The sequence below is a fragment of the Dioscorea cayenensis genome, chromosome 17, assembly GCF_009730915.1.
Source record: "Dioscorea cayenensis subsp. rotundata cultivar TDr96_F1 chromosome 17, TDr96_F1_v2_PseudoChromosome.rev07_lg8_w22 25.fasta, whole genome shotgun sequence".
Taxonomy (NCBI): Eukaryota; Viridiplantae; Streptophyta; class Magnoliopsida; order Dioscoreales; family Dioscoreaceae; genus Dioscorea; species Dioscorea cayenensis.
In genome coordinates, this window is record NC_052487.1 from 9,476,383 (window position 1) to 9,491,240 (window position 14,858).

Below are 14,858 nucleotides of genomic sequence, written 5' to 3' on the forward strand. Positions count from 1 at the left end.
AAGGTGATTCTAGTAATAGTAAAGGAAGAATAAATTAGAAGAAGAAGCGGTCCACTCGAAGATGAGGGGGGAAACTTCCTGGCGGGAGGGTTGAGAAGGGGAAATGGCACCTAGTAACCTCCATAGTTAAATCCGGTAGGCACATAAGGAAGGACTTTTTAGTAAAATCAGTATGTTTGGATTGAGTGAAATTACATAAGTTAACCCCGAACCGTTGCTGTGGGTTGACTGAAGGGAAAAGGGTAACTATGTCTTTTCAGTGTATTTTGAAATGGAGAAGCAAACCGAGAAGGGAATTTACTTAATTACCCCTGAACAGTTTTATTGGGTACTCAGAGGTGGCAAGGGTATTTTCGTCTTTTGGCATCCTGATCAGAGATTCTTCAGAGGCTCACTAAATGTCCACACATATGGGCCCAGTTTCAATCAAATGGCAATGAAAGCAACTCATCTTGGAAAGGCGTGGCATTATTGAAGAATTCTCATCCATCCTTCCTGTTCTTCTTCCTTCTTGGGGTGACTTGGTTTTAGAGATCTCCAGACCTTGGTCTCTGATCTCTGTGTTTTATTTTCTGCATTATTGTTGAGTCTTTATGTAATTTTGTTAGTGTCTTGTTAACTATGCAAGGATCAGTGAGATCCTAATATCAGTTAATTTGTTCCAATTATTTATACTGTCCAAGTGGGTAATTACAGGTTAGGCAGCAATCAGCTGAAGGATTGCATCAATTGGTATCAGAGAGGCAAGATTATTGTGAAGGGAAAAGAAATTGAAAGCTCTGATGGAGACCAGAAATCAAGAACTTAAAAAGATGGAAGAGAGTTTGAAGGGTTTCCTAAGAGAAACTGTTGAGAAGCAGTCAGAGAAACATGACAAAGAAATGCAAGAGATGAGGGAAAAACAAGATAAAGATATCAGTGGTCTGCGCACCTTACTACTGAATTTGCAACCGATGGGGAATGTATCTACCTCAACTACAGCTGTGTGTCATGTCAGGACTGAGAAGGAATTATCTTATCTCAAGTCTATTTGGCCCAAATTGACCAAGTTCAATGGTGAACTCATTCATGACTGGTTATTTAAATGCAAGCAATTCTTTGAATTTGAGGAGACTCTAGATGGCATAAAAGTGAAGATAGCTTTATTACACCTAGAGGGTGCAGCATTGAAGTGGCATCAGAAATATATGAGGAGTAGAGGAGAGGAGAATGTCCCTAATTGGGAGGAGTATGTAACTCAGCTGAATACAAGGTTTGGCAATGACTTGCACATGATCCAATGGCAGAATTAAAAGACTTGAGACAAACTAGTTCTGTCCACGGCTATTTAATTAAATTTAAAGAACTCCTCAACAGAGCGGAGCTCTCTGACAGCCACATCTTGAGCTAATTCATGGGTGGATTAAAGGGGGAGATTAAGGACACATCAGGCTACTCAGACTTGCAAATTTACAGGAGGCCATCAGCTTAGCAAAGATACAAGAAACAGCCATAGTGTCACGCCCCGAACCTAGAGCATTGACAAACGGCCGCATACCTACAAGGTCGTGACCAAGTAGGCACGCAAGGCCTCAAAACCTGTCTCACACTAGATAAAACAACCTTTAACAAATACATTAACTTTCAAAAACAACATAGATGCACAATGCCCGAAATATGATGGAAGCAAATAACAAGTGTCTCACAAGGCATTAAACATAAGACATAAGTTTTAAGTTCACAACAAAGAAAGTTTATTAACTGGACATATAACTAGGTGGCGACTTGCTCAACGGCCCCGCTAAGCTGTCCACCACCCAACCCTACTCCTGATCTAAAAGATAGAGAGAACAACTTAATGAGCTTGGGAGCCCAGTAAGCAACCACTAAAAACATCAGGATCACAAAAATGTTCAATAGTTTCTAAAAGTGTACAAAATGTAACAAAGCGAAATAAATATCAAAGTGAAATCCAAAAATCAGAATTAAATCATAACAGATTTAGTTTACCAAAATAACAAGCATATATGTCCCCCAAACAACTAATGCCAAAACAAAATATCATAGCTCATTTATTTAAACTCGGTGACCCAAGTCGGATTTCAGAACTCATAGGTTTACCCTCGGTGACCCGAGCCAGAATATCAGAAGTCGTTATTCTTCACCGACGGAACGGTCCAAAACTATAGTTTCTATGTCAGAAGTACGTGTCGACACGGTCAGTGTTTAACACCCAGTGACAGGGTTATTGCACAGTTAATTGGGGACTACGAATTTCTATAACAAAATATATTGGGTCCAAAATCATTGTCCACACAAAAATACCGGTGATCCCGTTTTTCTTACAAAAATTAAACTAATTATATCAACAATAACACACTTAACAAAACATTAAATAAATAGCCAAAGTTAATATATATATATATATACACACACACATATATACATACAAATAACATGGAATTAAAAAGAAATAACCTACTGAAACATAATATATAGAAATTTACCCAATACTGAATCATCAAACAATCCAGGAATTTTTCACATTTTTAAACAAATTCAAAAAAAAATAAAAATAGAATAATACTGAGAATTAAACAAAAATAAGTCTGAAATCAATGTTAGAAAAAATAATAATTTACTAATAAGATAGCCAAGTGACCAAATAATAGAAGAAATAATTTAACAAAAACAATTTAACAAGTGTCACAAATACATCATATATTAATATTTATAGGTGGTTTACTTACCTGACTAGCTAACACCAAAACTACAAGCACCACGAAATTAGGCTTCCACAGAACACCCTATATTTGAGAGTACATTCCAATGTATTAAAACGCTAAACATGCTACAAATACACAGGAATATACAGTGGATCAAATTTCTACACTATCATAATACTTAATACATCTAACAATCCAATTTATATAAACATATATATGTATATATTTTTATATATAAATCTGTGTGTGTTAACTATCCATACATAAACTTGTCCACTAAATCCCAAGGAAATCAAAACAAATACATTATCTAAAATAACTAATCAATTATACTATATATACATTAATATAAACGAACTGCAGAACCTTAACCAATTTGGTTTCCCCCATCTAAATTCAGTCCCATTTCTATTTACAAAACAATACATTTTTGAAGCAAAAAGCAACATATACTATCAACATATAAACAACATATCTTTACACACTGAACGCAGCATCATAACCCATACACTTAATATATATATATATATATATATATATATTCATACATTATATGTGCTAAAATAATAGACGCCACAAGCTGCACACTAATTCTCATCAATGACAAACAAAATAAATAAATAAATAAATAAATAAATAAAAACTGGATTTGAAAGAATCAAGAAATATATATATATACATATATCTAATTATGTTTGCTAAAATAATGGATGCCACACAGCCAGCATACTAAATCAATAAAAAATAATAATAATAATAATAAAAATAAAACAAAACTAAATTTGTATTTAGCAAATGCCACACAGCCAGCACACTAAATCAAAATAATAATAATAATAATAATATGAAATAAAATAAACTGAATTTAAGAGAAACATATATATATATATATATGATTCTTATCAAATCAAGAATAATTTTATTTTATTATTTTTTTAAGAAAAAAAAAAGTAATCATGAACGGAGGCATTAACAAACTTGCAATTCAATGTTGAAAAATTCATTATGCAAAGGTCAGTATCAACATGAGATAATCAATCCACTAGGCATACAACATAACCCTAATCAAGATCAATAAACGATGTCACGACAAGATCTAGGAAATAAAAATTACACCACTTAACCCTAGATCTAGGAAGAGAACGCTTACCTCACAAAGATAACAACACAACCCTTGACGAAGAGGCCTATCTCCATCCTCACCACCGGCACCACACACCAAAAAGAAAAGAGAAGAAGAAAGAGGCAAGACTTCTCCCTCTTTCTTGGTCCAAACGAAAATCTATATTGGGAGAAACAAAGAGGTGACGACTAGGGTTTGAAAACCTAATAAGATAAAAAAAAATTAATAAAAAGGAAGGTTTTTTTTCCTCTTCCGTAATAGCCAAGCATTCAAAAATTAAATGAATTAAATAAAAAAAAACGTGTGGGCCCACACATAGAGAATGTTCTTGCAAGAGGAAAATTCTGATCAAAGGTAGGGAGTGTACCTTTGCTGCCAACTCCCAAGAGATTTACTGAATCCAATTCAGTAGATAGTACCAACAGAAACTCCAAAGGAGGGGGGTATAAACCATTCAAGAAACTATCAAGTGGAGAGCTAGAAGAGAAAAGAAAGAAAGGGCTATGCTACTGGTGTGATGAAAAATATACAGCATGCCATAATTGTAAGATGAAGAAGCTGAAGAGGAAGAAGAGGAAATTGACATCAAAGATTCAGAAGGAGAGACAGAATCCAATGAAGAAGCTTCTGCAATTTTATCAATGAAAGCCCTGTCGGGTATACAAACCTTGGCAGACTACAACACTATGAGGGTGAGTGGGTCAGTTAAGGGTCATAAGGTTCATATCTTGATTGATTCTGGAAGTACTCACAACTTCATAGATGAATTCACAGCTAAACAACAAGGGTGTGAGATGACTGAACATTCCCCTATGACTATGATAGTAGCTAATGGGGAGAAGATCAAGTGTGACAAAATGTGTTCAGATCTGAGTTGGAGGATGCAGGGGGCAGAATTCAAGTTTGTTCTCATGGTACTTCCTCTAGAAGGCTTCCAGATGGTGCTGGGGATACAATGGCTAATTTTACTGGGATCCATTCTGTGGAATTTCAGTAAATTGAGGATGGAATTTAAGATGAACAACAAAAGGGTGTCCTAAGGGGGTCTCCTCAACCAAGATTGCAGATGATGCAGTACAAGCCCTTGGCTAAGTCTTTACAACTTCCATCTGAGTTATGCAAGACAAGATTATGTTCTTTGGTCATGGTTCAGGAATTTCAAGGTAAGGAGGGGGAATCCAATAAAGAATATGTACAACTGACTCCAGAACATCAACTCCAACTAAATCAGTTATTGCACTCCTATGAAGATGTCTTCGAAGAAGCTGAGTAACTCCCACCTACGAGGTCCTATGATCACAAGATTAAGTTGAAGCAGGGGACGGATCCTGTTAATGTTAGGCCCTACAAATACCCATTTTTTCAGAAGAACATCATTGAAGACATGGTCAAGGAGATGCTTGACAAGGGAATCATTAGACCCATTTCAAAACCTTTTTCTACACCCATTGTGCTGGTTAGGAAGAAAGACTGCAGCTGGAGGCTTTGTGTTGATTATAGAGCCATCAATGAGAAGACCATCAAAGGTAAGTTCCCTATTCCCCTCATTGAAAAAGTCTTGGATGAATTACATGGTGTAGAATACTTCTCCAAGCTTGATTTGAGATCAGGATACCATCAAATAAGGATGGATGAGCAAGACATCATCAAGACTGCTTTTCGTACACATGAAGGTCACTATGAATTCTTAGTGATTCCTTTTGGACTCACCAATGCTCCATCCACCTTCCAAGGTCTCATGAATAATGTTTTCAAACTGTTTCTGAGAAAATTTGTGTTGGTGTTCTTTGATGACATTCTAGTGTACATCAGCAGCTGGGAGGTTCATTTACAACAATTGAAGATAGTATTAGAGACCCTCAGAAATAATCAGCTATATCCTAAGAAGAGCAAGTGTACTTTTGTAGCCACTAAAGTTGACTATTTGGGACATATAATCAGCAAGCATGGGGTAGAGATGGACCCAACCAAAATTGAAGCTATTAACAACTGGCCCATACCCAAGAGTATCAAGGAATTGAGGGGGTTCCTAGGCTTGACAGGTTACTACATGAGATTTATTAAAGGTTATGGCATCCTATCCAAACCTTTAACTGAACTTTTGAAGAAGAACCAATTCCATTGGATTGAAGGCAGTACAACAGCTTTCCAAAAACTCAGAAGCATAATGATGACCAAACCATTGCTTGCTCTTCCCAATTTTGAAGAAGAGTTTGTGGTGGAGACAGATGCATGCGAAGAAGGAATGGGTAATGTCCTCATGCAACAAGGCAAGCCCATTGCTTACATGAGTAAAGCACTGGCTGGGAGACACAAGGCACTCTCAATCTATGAGAAGGAAATGTTGGCCATTGTTATGCCTCTACAGAAGTGGAAGCCCTATTTGTTGGGAAGGCATTTTAAGATCAAAACCAACCATCAAAGCCTCAAGTTTCTCATCCAACAGAGAATTTCCACACCTATGAAGTAGAAGTAGTTAATCAAGCTCATGGGCTATGATTTTGAGATCGTATACAAGAAGGGGAAGGAGAATGTAGCTTCTGATGCCCTCTCTAGAAGACCCAGCCTTGCTGCCTTATCTTCTGTTAATTCAGAATTATGGGAAAAAATCCAAAGACAATGGAGAGAGGATCCCGAAATTAAAACAGCTTATACAACTGCTCTAACAGGGAAATCAGGTTGGTCAACATTATGTGTGGGCTCAGGATCAGCTCAAAATAAAAGTGAAATTGGTTATAGGCAAGGGTGAGTCCATCAAACAATCCATATTGCAGGAATTCCATGAAAGTTTTGTGGGAGGGCATCCTGGAGTAAAAGTAACCCGAAGAAGAATTGGAGATTATTTCTATTGGAAAGGAATGAATGGAGATATAAAGAAATATGTGCAGAATTGTGTAACTTGTTAGAGGAATAAGCCAGATAATTCTCCTCCTTCTGGCCTACTACAACCCCTACCCATACCTGAAGGCATATGGGAAGAGATTAGCATGTATTTTATCACAGGTTTGCCTAATTCAAATGGGAAAGAAGCCATTCTGGTGATAGTTGACAAAATGAGTAAATATGCCCATTTTATGGCCCTCTCTTTTCCCTACACCGCATTATCAGTTGCTCAACTCTTTCTGGATCATTTCTACAGACTACATGGGCTACCTAAATCAATTGTTAGTGATAGAGATCCCATATTTTTGAGTCAATTCTGGAGAGAACTGTTCAAGCTTCAAGGAGTCAAACTCAATTACTCAACAGCATACCACCCACAGTCTGATGGGCAGACTGAAGTTGTGAATCGTTGCTTGGAGCAATATCTCCATTGTATGACTAGGGAGAAGCCCAAAGATTGGGTTAAATGGCTTCCCTTAGAAGAATGATGGTACAATAGTAGCTACCACTCAACCATTAAAACCTCTCCATTTGAAGCAGTGTACGACAAGACCCCTCCAGTACATCTACCTTACAAATCTGCTACTTCAAGGTTGGAATTACTGGATAGGAGCTTGTTGGCCAAAGAAAACATGTTAATATCTCTCCGAGAAAACCTGTGCAGGGCCAGTAACAGGATGAAACAGTTGGCTCATAAAAAGAGAAGTGATAGAGAGTTAAATGTGGGGTATCTGGTTTATGTCAAACTTAAACCTTACAAACAATTATCAGTGGCTCAAAGAAGGAACCACAAATTATCTCCTAAATACTTTGGCCCATATATGGTAGTAGAAAGAATAGGAGCAGTTGCCTACAAGCTCCAATTACCCGAGGAGGCAAGGATTCACAATGTCTTTCACATTTCTCAATTGAAGAAGAAAGTTGGAGACCATATTGCAACAGTAAGGTGGCCTACATTTCTGAATGAGACACGAGATATGCAAAAAATTCCGATAACCATCCTGGATTGACTAGTGAAGAGATTTAATAAAGCTGGAGTCAAAGTATTAGTACAGTGGTCTAATTCACCACCTGAGGAAGCTACTTGGGAGTTTTATGATGTGTTGCAGAGACAGTTCCTAGAATTTTGCTCACAAAATCCTTGAGGACAAGGATTGGAAGGAGAGGGGAGTAGTTGTTGCAAGGTGATTCTAGTAATAGTAAGGGAAGAATAAATTAGAAGAAGAAGCGGTCCACTCGAAGATGAGGGGGGAAACTTCCTGGCGGAAGGGTTGAGAAGGGGAAATGGCACCTAGTAACCTCCATAGTTAAATCCGGTAGGCACATAAGGAAGGACTTTTTAGTAAAATCAGTATGTTTGGATTGAGTGAAATTACATAAGTTAACCCCGAACCGTTGCTGTGGGTTGACTGAAGGGAAAAGGGTAACTATGTCTTTTCAGTGTATTTTGAAATGGAGAAGCAAACCGAGAAGGGAATTTACTTAATTACCCCTGAACAGTTTTATTGGGTACTCAGAGATGGCAAGGGTATTTTCGTCTTTTGGCATCCTGATCAGAGATTCTTCAGAGGCTCACTAAATGTCCACACATATGGGCCCAGTTTCAATCAAATGGCAATGAAAGCAACTCATCTTGGAAAGGCGTGCATTATTGAAGAATTCTCATCCATCCTTCCTGTTCTTCTTCCTTCTTGGGGTGACTTGGTTTTAGAGATCTCCAGACCTTGGTCTCTGATCTCTGTGTTTTATTTTCTGCATTATTGTTGAGTCTTTATGTAATTTTGTTAGTGTCTTGTTAACTATGCAAGGATCAGTGAGATCCTAATATCAGTTAATTTGTTCCAATTATTTATACTGTCCAAGTGGGTAATTACAGGTTAGGCAGTAATCAGCTGAAGGATTGCATAAACGGCGAAGCTTCTGATCTTTTTTCCCAATGGTGTCTTCGCTTTTCCATGCCCTCTTTCCTCCATCTTCACTATGAAAGCGGACGATTCCGAACATGTACCCATCATCTTCATCTGCGAAGCATCATGCACATCAAGTGTTTGTTCAAATGCCTGTTGAGTTGAGGCTCTCTTTCCCCTTTCATGAACTCGGGAAGCCCACTTCATTTAAGTCTATTTCTCATAAGCACAATCTTCATTTAAGGCTTCTATCATTGTCATCCTGTTTTTTGAGAAAAGATTTGTGGCACCTGCGTTGTGTTACATAGGATGGATTTTCTTTACCCGATTGGGGTCCAGAGAACTCCAAAATGTGTGTCTTTTTTAGCCAGTGTCTTTATATCTATTACTTTCTTTCAGCTTTGCAAATTTGTTACTTAAAACAAACTGTATCTTGGATGATTTTCAAGTTTTCTTTTTGATGCATTCTAAGCGTTTATTTAGAATATTGCCATGAAGTTATGCATCCGTGAAATCTTTATTGCCATAGTAGTGGGAAACTTAAGTTTGTTTGATAATCATATTACTTTCTTCTTGTAGTTTATGAGATATTTTACTTTATGTTTACTAAGATCTGAATCCGTGTTTGGTGTGATTTCCATGATGTGTGGTGTCACTAGAAAGATTTGCATAAATCCCATTTACCCAGTTCTTCAATTTCTATAGGTCTAATTATAGTCTCCATATTAAGAAACAAATTCACTACAATTTTCATTAGTGGAAAGTGAGATCACTTTCAGTAACTGCTAAGGTATGGATTCTCTATAATTTATTTTTAATCATTTAGAACATTGTGAGATCACTTTCAGTAACTGCTAAGGTATGGATCCGTGAAATCTTTATAGGCATTGTAAGCATATATGTTAGATATAGTTGTGTATTTTTAATCATTTAGAACAACAATCATTAAATATAATAAAAAGGACTTTTACATCATCTTCAAGCGTACATTGTGGAAACCATTTTGCAGACTGGTTTCTCTTGTTTGAAGTGTCCCTGCAGTTCTTGTGTGGGGCTTTCGATGTCCCTTACTGACTTGATCCCATCTCAACAAATTCACTATGGAAATTAAAGTCAAATATTATTAACATGATGTTTTGCTATGAAAGCTGAAAATTTTTCTGTGTGAACTGCAATGAGCTACTTGCTAAAGTTGCTATTGGATATATAAAAGTAAATTACTATTATTGATAAGTAGAATTCTTGAATAACAAGTCAATCCAAACTGAAATAATAATCTAGAAAAATCCGTAATATTAGTCTAGAACTAGTACATGAAAATTATGCTTAGTCCCCTTCAGTTAAAGGATTATAACATGTCTTTGACTTGGCTTGCTAACAAGTGAAAAAACAAGTCTGTGCCATATGAAATTCACTTGCTTCTTCATTAAACCAATCAAGTAGATCACCTTTTTTTTTGGTTCAATTCCATAATGGGAACTCAGGCATTCCTATCTGTTGATTCCATTTTCTATGCTCATTGCTATTGAAGCGTGAACATGCTACAGACTAATTCATTTCTGCACAAGTTTAGTCTAGGAAAATTTGAATAAATTGTGTTCCATGCATGTTGTTCCTGATAATGAAAATGTAATGTTCCCTTTAATTGAGTATGTTACATTAATGTTCACTCATAACAACTTTTTTGCACGGGAAAAAAATTGTTCAACCAGATGTTCACACTAATTTTTTCTTTCTTGACTAGATAATTACTGTCAGAGTTTTACTGTCTTTGAGATTGTTATCATAGTCTACATGGACTTGTTACCTTTTTCTATTGCCATATATGATGTGACAATATGACTAAGTACATCAACGTTTTCGGCAATATGAAATATAACTTTCTTTTGGTGTTGTTTGTTTTGACTTGTAACATATTAAGCAGGGCTAAATTGCAGGATGATTCAAACAACTACACCAATGGTGTGGATGATATCAAGAGACAATTAGAAGAGGTTTTTGATAATGTCAAAACTATGATAAAGATGGGAAATAAGGGTGATGCATTAGATCTACTTCAGGCTAACTGTGAAGTGGTAAAAGAACAGCTGAAAGCTGGCTTTAAGGGCATTGAGCAAGCTGCTCTTTTAGATGTACTAGCCTTGGGATAAATGGGCATTGGTGAGTTCAAGATTGCAGAACGCCTACTACAGCTGGTAATTGGGCTTACTTTGCACATCTAGTATGAACTGAGTGTTTTTTATTTATTCTTCTCCTAACAAATTAAAGAGATAAGGACAATTTCATCCCTTGTTTTTGGGCAAAATGGCTGCAATTTTTTTTGAATAACCTAAGAAATTATTTGCTCAGGCTTTCATCATTTTAACTTGTGGGTTTGAGAACCTGTTTTTCTTGAGCATGTTAGAATGTATAGGACAAAGCTTTTGCATCATCTTGGCATGGAATTATGCATATAGTTAAACCATATCTTTTATCAGTAATTCTGACGTGAACTCTTTTTACTTTAATTGAATTCTATATTCTATTTCATATATTTGTTAGTTTGAAGCATAAATGAGTCAAGCCCAATTACTTTGTGATATTTTCTCTTGCACAACTTGTTTGTTCTTTACTGATATTGTAGTTCTTGTTTGATAAGATGTATAGGTTAGGAAGCTAATTTAATATCTCTTAGTCCATTTAATGCACATAATTTTAAGAATCCAGTGTTAGTATATTTTTAAAGCTGCTTTTTCTTGTTGTTTCTAAAATAGACAATGGCTTTTTCATCTGAAACTTTTGCTGTCTTTTCATTTTCCATCCATGAATAATATCATCATGTTTGACTGTGTAATCTATTGTGTATTTTGGCCTGGGGATGATGGGATAGAGCTTCAGGAATGGTTTTTGGAAGAGTGACAAGAGTCAATGGAGGCAACAAAAGAAGAAGAGGAAGGTGACAAATGATCATCAGATCCAAAAAAGGAAATAAGATAAGTACACTGATGCTTACCTTTTTAAAGGGCAATGAGAAGCTCAAGATTAAGCTTTGGTGAAGAAGTAGATACCGACACAAGACATGAATCCTCTAGAGCTTGTCTTTTGGAGTACACATGGCGAATAAGCGGTAATGGTGGTGGTAGTGTTTGGTTTGGAAAGGTAACATTAGGAATTGTATGAATAATAGTATAAAGCTGCCAATCATCAGCCTCATCTTGAACTGCGAAAGGAGATATAAGAGAGAAGCTAGTATTTAAAAAAAAAGTGGCATCAATAGACACAAGGTACTTGTTAAGATCAAGACAACAACAATGATATCTCTTTAGGAGATGAGAATTACTCAGAAATACACATTTAAGGGATTTGGGATCTAATTTGGTAATGTAAGATAGGACATCTCGAACAAAATAGGTACTTTTAAAGACTTGTGGTTCAATAAGAAACAAGGGTTTGTTAGGGAAAAGAATTCTGTAAGGAATCTTTTTAGAAAATAAGTGATGGAAACTGCATTTGTCCAAAAAGGTATAAGAGGTTGCACATGGAACAAAAGAGCTTGAGCTCTTTGTAGGGGATGTCTATTTTTTCTTTCATCTATTCCATTCAGAGAAGGTTGAAAATGTGTGTCAATATAGGAGGTTTGGTGGAGAATGTCATTCTAGATAATGTATGCTTGAAAGAGATGAGATAAGTATTCCCAGGCATTATCACTTCTTAGAGTACACACAGAAACATTAAATTGCATTTTGATGGTATCAACAAATGTAGTAAATGAGAAAACAATTCAGAATGATTTTTTGTTATATAATGCCAAGTAACACGAGAATAATCATCAACAAATGTGACAATATCGGAACTGGATTTAGACAGTATAGGACGTAGACCCCAAACATCCGAGTGGACTACCTCAAAAGTGGAACTAGCTCGTTTATTGATTCTTGAACTAGAAGACAGATGATGATGTTTAGCAAATTGACACAACTCACAATTTAAGGTGGACACATTCGAAAACTGAGGACATAATTGTCTAAGTAAGAATATAGATGGATGACCCAACCGACAATGAGTTTTGGGGTGAGAGTACTGGAACAAGCAATAAGTTGGGTATTTGAGTATCCAGAATATAAAGTCTTCTTAACTTATATTCTCTACCAATAATTTTCTTCATCACAAGATCATGAAACAAACAATGATTAGGAAAGAATAGGATGCAACAATTAAGATCACAAATGAGTTTTCTTATAGAAACTAAATTGAAAGAAATTTTTGGAAGATGTAGAACATATGATAAAGATTATATGGAGATGGATTAATAGTTCCAGACCCAAAGACACGACCCATCTACTTGATTTTGCAATATCTATGATAGACAAATATGAAGCCTTTAGTGCTTCTTGATTGCTACCGGCCCTTGACATTGATCTAGTTACGGGCAAGGTTTAAAAAAGCGAAAGGCGTACTTGAGGCGTTTTTCTCTTATGAGGCGAGGCGTAAGCCTCGAGGCGATCCGAGGCGTAAGCCTTAACCAAAAACTGGAAATTGTAAATAATAATTGATAAAATAGACTAAATAATCATAAAATTCATAATAAAATGATTCATTGTCTTTGGTTTTCCTATTTTTTTTTAACTTAAACGTACTTGATAATTCATTATCATCTTTTATTATTTTGAAAATATTTTAAAAAAATTGTTTTATTCACACGCAAAAAAGTTTGTTTTGATTTTGTTTTAATTTCATAGTTTTAATTGGTTTTGAGATGATTATTATTTTAGATAATTTGTAGATAATGAATAAAAGTTAATTTATATTAATTATTAGTGTTAAGTTAATATTTTAAATTATAAATATTTTTAATATTTTATTACCATCTTTAATATATTATTAAAATATAATATATATATATAATTAATTTTTCTTTTAAAATAATCTCATCCATTGATCAATGAATCAATGATTTGAGTGTTAAAAACCAAACCCTAGCCTCCACCCGTGCAACAACCCGGCATCCCCTCCGCATGATCTCTGGCCTTTGCGAAGACAACAACAACCCGGCATCCCCTCCGCATGATCTCCGGCCTCTGCGAAGATAGCAATAACCCGGCATCCCCTCCGCAGGATCTCCGGCCTCTGTGAAGACAGCAACATCCGCCAGCCAACCGGCACTTTTTTGAAGCGCACGCCTCTTCCGCCTCGAGGCAGTGAGCCTCGAGGCGGAGCGCCTCACCCGGTTGAGGCGCAAGCCTCACCACCGGCCATGGAGGCGTATGCCTCGAGGCAAACAATCACCGCCTCGCCTTGAGGCGCGCCTCAAGGCGTACGCCTCGTCCGCTTTTTTAAACCTTGGTTACGGGACCTTCTTATATGAAATCAGAAGGTAACTCGGTTTGCAAGTGGAATTTATTAGTTTTTCTGCCTTTTCAGCCTATCTTGGACGCAAGGAAAGCTAAGAGCTTGTTAGAGAGAACTCTTTTATCTTAGGACTGGAAATTTGATTGGAGAAAATTGCTTGCTTTATTCACATCCATAACTAGCTTTTAATACTAGATTACAAGCATAACTAACCCCTACTATTTAGGAAACATTCAAACTTGATCAGATAATTCCAAACTAACTTAATCTTATCTGATCGCAATTATTTAAATGATAATACATAGATGTATATGCAAATAAGGAAAAGGATTACATAACATGTATGACATATTAATTTGCACTAATCAAGAATTACAAATATACATTATAAGTATTTAAAAAATAAAATGACAACTCGTGAACCCGTAGCTAATCCAGTTTCTTCTTTTTCCTACGTGTAAAACATTTGTAGGCTTGGTTAAAAGGAACAACTTTGATTGGATTAGGCACATTTAGCTTCTAGACCTCCAGTTGGTTCTTAACATTGTTCCTCACATCAAGAATGCACTTGACCTTAAGCGCAATAGAATGGTCTGTTCGTATTTGGAAATGTCGTCCCCACACATATGCCCTCCAATGGTACACTCCCCTGGCCAAGCCAATCAATTCTTTCTAATAGGTGGGTAGATGTTGGTGATGTTTAGCTAGAGTACGACTAAATAAAACAATTGGTCAACCTTCTTGTCATACCCTAGTCCATAATCAGAGGCATCACATTGCACAACAAAGATCTTTTCAATGTCCGGAAGGGCTAAAACTGGCGTTTGGGTCATGGCCAATTTCAATTCTTCAAAGGCAGCCAATGAATCATGTGACCAAACTTAGCAAGTGACTAATCTGGTCTTGGTTTAA

The 14,858-nt window shown here is 36.3% G+C and overlaps 1 long non-coding RNA gene across 1 annotated transcript; it reads left to right on the forward strand.

Annotated features, from left to right (window-relative positions):
* Positions 1-8,374: 8,374 nt before the first annotated feature.
* LOC120281335 lies at positions 8,375-9,083 on the forward strand. Its single transcript, XR_005542540.1, has 2 exons — positions 8,375-8,438; positions 8,588-9,083. It is a non-coding gene; the product is annotated as an uncharacterized LOC120281335 (long non-coding RNA).
* Positions 9,084-14,858: the final 5,775 nt, after the last annotated feature.